Source organism: Lycorma delicatula, chromosome 2 (genome assembly GCF_047948215.1).
Source record: "Lycorma delicatula isolate Av1 chromosome 2, ASM4794821v1, whole genome shotgun sequence".
Lineage (NCBI taxonomy): Eukaryota > Metazoa > Arthropoda > Insecta > Hemiptera > Fulgoridae > Lycorma > Lycorma delicatula.
Window position 1 is genome coordinate 127690051 of NC_134456.1, and position 6000 is coordinate 127696050.

Here is a 6000-nt window from a genome sequence, read left to right on the forward strand (position 1 = left end):
CTATAAATGGGGAAGAGCTGAAATCCCTTGAGCTAGTCAGAATTTAGCGCATTACATTCAGAATTTTCATTTACAATCTCTTGAAATCAGCCTTGCTGTTCTTTTCAAGTCACATGCAGATAGGAAAAACCACTATAATTTGCTACAAAATGTTAAATGTGATATAATATGTATGTACTAAATTGTACAGTAAAAAAATTCTTGAAATTCATGTTTTAAGTAACTTAACTCTATGTATAAAGTATTTATCTCTTATTTTTCATTTCAGAGTCTCTTCGCTTCAGGCGTCATGAGACTGATTGTCATCGTAGTACAAGTGCGACTTTTATCAAGTATTGGTCTTCCATCGAGAGAGGACCTTAAATTGGGGAGGGATTTGGGAAACTTATTAAAAATGAATCGTGAAACGAAACCGTAATAGTTGTAAGTCATAAACGAAAACTAGGAAATTATTGTATTTAAAATATATATAGATAGATAAAACATGTATATATGAATATGTATATTTGTGTATGTTGATGCATATATATACATTGTGAATTGATGTGACACTTGTTCTTGTGATTACAGTGTGAACTTTTTATCATGTTTTTATTATATTTCAATTAAAAACAAAAACATTAGAACAATTTATTGTTGATATCGAGTCAAGTGTATGTTCGTGTACAGTGAAGAGAGAAAGAGAAACTTTTATAAAGAAAGAATCAACTTCGACATATATATATGTATGTATATATATATATATATATATATATATATATATGCATACATCTCTTGAAAAAACTTATATACAGAATTTTTGGGTCATTTTATATATATATATATATATATACATATATATATATATATATATATATATATATATATATATATATAAAATTGTATAATTATATATATATAGTTTTTTTATACATATATTGTGAAATCAAATTCCTCTGAACATTATTCAAATGTATCTTTTATGTAGAAAAACTATTAAATTAGACAAGACATTGAATTGCCATACGCTGCAATTCAGTTTTCCTATCATGGATTTAGTATATTATGTTGTTGTACATTAATTATTATTATTGTCATTATTAATATTATTATTATTATAGTGTTTAATGTTGTTTTCTGTTGACTGATTTAAAGTTATAAAATTAAAATAAAAACATCTGCTTGGAAGATTTTCACCAGTCATCGTTAGACTCTGAAATCTGTTGCATTATAAAGCAAAGGATTGTTTTGATAATAGTTATTAATTGCACTATGCAGAACTATCAAGGACCTTAAATTTTAAATATAAGTGAGAGAATATTTTGGGATATGCTCGTGTTATTGTATTGATAGGGGCTAGGTATATAATGAATAAATATATATATACACACAAGATATATAAATATACTGTAAATTATCCGTTTAGTAAATATATATATATATATATAATGACAGACTTACAAAAGTTTGGTCAGATAACAATATATGAAAGGGAACCTATAATTATTCTAAAATTGAAAAAATATAAAAATATGTATATATTTTTTCGTATTTTTTTCTTTGTATTACCATGTACATATTATCCTGAGTGTTCGTTCTTTCCTCACTCCTTACTTTATTAGTTAATATTTTATTTCTTAATTTCTAAGTTTTGTCTCTTGTATCAAGACATATATCTCCATAAATATTATATTCAAGGATTATTAGTGCCTTTGGATTTTTTAATATTGTTTATTTTGTATTATGTCATCAAATGTAGCACTTCAGATGTTGAAAGGAGTTTTTGTGTCTTCTTTATAAGAAAAGGTGTAAAGTTTAAATTTAATATTGATCGTTGTTTTATATAATTTCATATTTTTGCATGAAGTAATTGCAAATTTTGGATTTTTTTGTTCTTGGATTATAGTTTAACAAAAGCTGTGATTATATAAATGTATTGGTGGTAAGGTGTAGGGAGATAATTTATCGGGTCATGTAATGTACAGTTTTTCTTTTGTACATATTCTTTTGATTTATATATATATATATAAAGTTTTTAAGAATTACAGGCTTCTATAAGGCCTCTACTTAGCTAATTAGTAATTGTATAAATTTTGTTAATAACTAAGAATTATGCGCATCATTTAAAAAGAAAGTTGTGATTATTTTAAATTCTGATGACCAGAACTACAGCTTCTTTTATTTTTTATCTGGTTTGGCAATCATTACTAGAGTTTTTAATTAACTCATGAACTACATAAAATCTTAATGTGTAAGTTAGTGGGAAGTGTATTTGAGGTATTATGAAAAATTAAATAAAATTTAAGTGTTGTTTTTTGTTTAATAGATCTGCATAAAACTGGATAATAAGGAAATTTTAGTTATAATTTATTATAGTTAGTCTTCGTTTATTTATATTTTAAATTATATTTTTAATGTTAGGTTAATTGTTAATGGGTAATTTTTCTTCTGACAAAACTGCAATAGACTTGGCAACATTCTAGTTAAAATAGTTTTCTTGCAGGATGTCTTCTCTACTGAATCATGAAGTAGGAAAATGTATGACAATATTTTGGAACATTGATACAAAAGTGTGTAGTATGGATGTGGTCACATGAAATGTTAATTCGTTTCATAGTTTTTTGTTCTTTTATAATACGAAAATGTATCAGTTTTGTAAATAATTTGTATATATTGTACCTGCTAAAATGTTAAAATAAAAAAAAAATTTTTAAACAGTTCAAATATCTTTCATCTTTTATACAAAAAATTGCTAATCAAAATTAATCAACTATTTGATACGACATATGCCCACAAATGGTATTGTATGCTATTTATTTATTGTAAGGTGCCAGCCCAAAGTAGTGTGACCCATTTACACACTATTTTACTGTTCCAATAATCTTAACTTATTGTGAAGGCTGTATCAAAATCAATTTAAAAAAATGACTGTAAATTAAAAAGTAGTTTTTCACTACAGGAATGAAACAACCTTGTATTTAGATCTTTATAGTATAATTAAAATGTTTAAGCAGGCTTATCCAAACAAAGGCTTCAGTTGTCGCAGTAATTACCATTTATCATATTTTAAAGCTAAGTTGGAAATAGCCTCCCTTACAAAGGAAACATTTTTAAATCCTATATTAGTGTAATTAATTGGACCAATAGTACATGGTAATTTTAATCGCTTAATCATAGCAATAACTTTTAAACTATCATTGTTAATCAACTTTGTTTTACATTTGTCTGTCATTAGAATATTTTAAATCCTTTCTGTAATTACAATGCCACATTATTACTGGATTTGCCTGAAGGAACTGATTATTGCATATATAAATATTGTTATTTAAAAAATTCAAGGGGTGTCTTAGTTATTCAGTTGTAAAAGCAGTTAGGTATGATGGACAATAATCTCCTTTTTGAAACGCTAGTTTACCACCCATATAAATTTAACAATTTTGTAAATTATTGCTATAACTCATTAATTATATTCTGGGATATGAAAACTTTTTTTAATTATAATTGGTCTTCAATGCTCATTTTTAGGTTTTGGAACAGGATAAATCAATCTATTCAAATACCTTAACATTAATTCTAAATTTGTTATAATCTGTCCTTAATAATAGAAAATTATCTGTGTTATGCCAAAACCCGTAAGACATAAATTAGGTTCTTGTTTATATAATTTCAGGATGATTAGGAACAAGGGTGTAAATTGCTTTTGTTTTATTAGAAATTATAACCAAGAAATCTATTTTTTAAACATAGTATTTTTTAATTTAAATGATTGAATTTCAATAAATGTGTACGGAACATTAATTAAATTAATTCCATTTTGCTCATCTGTTTAGAGAAATACCATTGTAATTTATTGAATGATTTAGAGTTACAATAATCAATACTATACAGTTAATTTGATGTAAAAACGATTCTTCAGTGTACGTTATTATAAATATGAAATGATATTTAGCTCCTAAGAATAACATAAAACTGGTGCTGAAAAGCAGATTTACAGAGGTTTGTAGCTCATTCAGTGAACATTATTAAGGTAGGCGATAAAATATGTAGACATATATATTTATGAAATAGAAATATATATTCTACAATATCTTGCGTTTTTTTTTTTTGGTATGTAATTTAGATATTCTCTTTAGGAAAGAGGGAAAATTCTGTTCTGTGCTTTTCTAAAAAGAAAATAAATTGCGCGTTTACCTGGAATTTTTCATTAAAAACTGAATGTATTTTTAAGAAATTTTATGATTTGGTGTTAGTAAAAACCAAATATTTGCCTCTAGTAGTTCCTTCAGTGTGCGTACATTACTTATAAGAGCATGTACATCAAGAATATTCCTGAGTCGTAAATGTGAAGTCAGTAGTTTAATTTTAATTGGTAACATCAGATTGAGTGGGGAAAATTAAATATTGTTAGGTTTAAGTCCTTGTTTAAATAATGAATTACATGGATGCACAGCAAGTTGAATTATTTTAATGTTGCGAAAGTAGAGGTACAAACAAAGTAAAGGTAAAGTACAACAAAGTACTTGTACGAGATTCAGATCATATGTGTCTTAAATGATGTTAATCATGCAAAGTGACATGCTTTTTTCATCAGTTAAAGGACATGATAATTGTTACTTTAACCTTTAGATGAATAAGGCTTATACACACACCTTTAGTTTCATCAGTAAGCAAAAAATATCCTACTTGTCAAGTACAGATCCTTAAGGTACATTTAAAGTACTCCACTCCATAAGTGTAAAAATTGAACAGCCTGGGTGTGTTATTTTATTATTTGGAATTAATGGATACATATCTTTAATGAACTGGCACGATAAAAAACTTGCTTCAGCCTAAATTAGCTTCCATTTTGTTATAATCTAAATGTGTTATTGCATCAAAAGTTCCATGACATGCAAAAAATTTCCTTTACATCTTGAATGTGACCAGATCTATCTGAATATTATTTTTTTCCTTTGAGTGACATCTGTGTTAACTTAATGAAGTGGCATCAAAACTGTTAACAGAAGAAGAAATGTTAAAGGACTTTGTTGGATGATGGAGAAGTGTTATTGATCTTCATTCTGAATCTTACGACTGCAAAAGAACCAGATTTCTAAAATTGGACTGTTTGCTGTTTCTTCAGTAAATTTAGATGTAAATGAGGATAGCAAATTAAATAAGTTTGAATACTCAAACTCTTATTTGTCCAACCCAAACAAGAGGTTAATGATAATTTTGGTGTGACATTTTAATGATAATTTCCAGATTCTTGTAAGCTTTTTGTTAATGCATTTTTAAATGATAAATTGTCACATATTGAATTCCATTATTATTGAAGAATAATGCTTTTTAGCTATTAACAAATTGTATAATGTACATCCATTCATTAACTTTCTGAATGTTAACAAACAGTATTGATACTGATGAGGGTATGGTGATGAAATTCAAGAGGGATACTTCTTGAAACAATTTGAGAGATAAATCTATTAAAGGGATTATACTATTTTGATGTTAGTGATGAGACTGCTTACAAACTGAAATTTCAAATTATGTTGGGAAAACTAAGAATAATATTAAAGCAGGGTTGAGGGAAAGTATTGTTTTAGATATGAATGGTTTTTTAAGATAAAAACCACGTACAGACAATTTGTTTTCATCAATTAGGCTTTATAGAAGCTAAGAAAATTTTGCTTGTGGCATTCTTAATCCTAACAGAAAATAATTAACCATGAAAAGAAAATGAGCAAAATTTAAAAGTAGAATTATCTTTTTAAATAAGTATTATAGATTGGGATTAATATATTAAGCTCAGCTATGACCCTTCAGATGTTTGTCATGAGCAGGAAGCAAAAAAAGTATTTATATGGCTGCTTGCTATGCCACAGTACAGTTGTCATATGAATTTTATGGGTAAGATTGAAACATAAACTATGTGGTGGATAGAAGGATAAAAAATGGTGAAAGAGATTCTTCCATTTTACAGATTGTAGCTCAAGCAGATGCTTTTATTATACACAAAGAAAGCTGATTTGAAGCAGTTCG

General features: G+C 26.6%; 1 protein-coding gene across 9 annotated transcripts in view; it reads left to right on the forward strand.

Annotated features, from left to right (window-relative positions):
* Positions 1 to 763, forward strand: part of LOC142319213 (eukaryotic translation initiation factor 4 gamma 3-like) — a 230884-nt gene extending 230121 nt beyond the window's left edge. For all 9 annotated transcript variants that reach the window (XM_075356233.1, XM_075356235.1, XM_075356237.1 and 6 more), the window contains one exon: positions 269 to 763. The gene's annotated coding sequence lies outside the window, so the exon portion shown is untranslated. The remainder of the gene's footprint in view (positions 1 to 268) is intronic.
* The last annotated feature ends 5237 nt before the right edge of the window (positions 764 to 6000 follow it).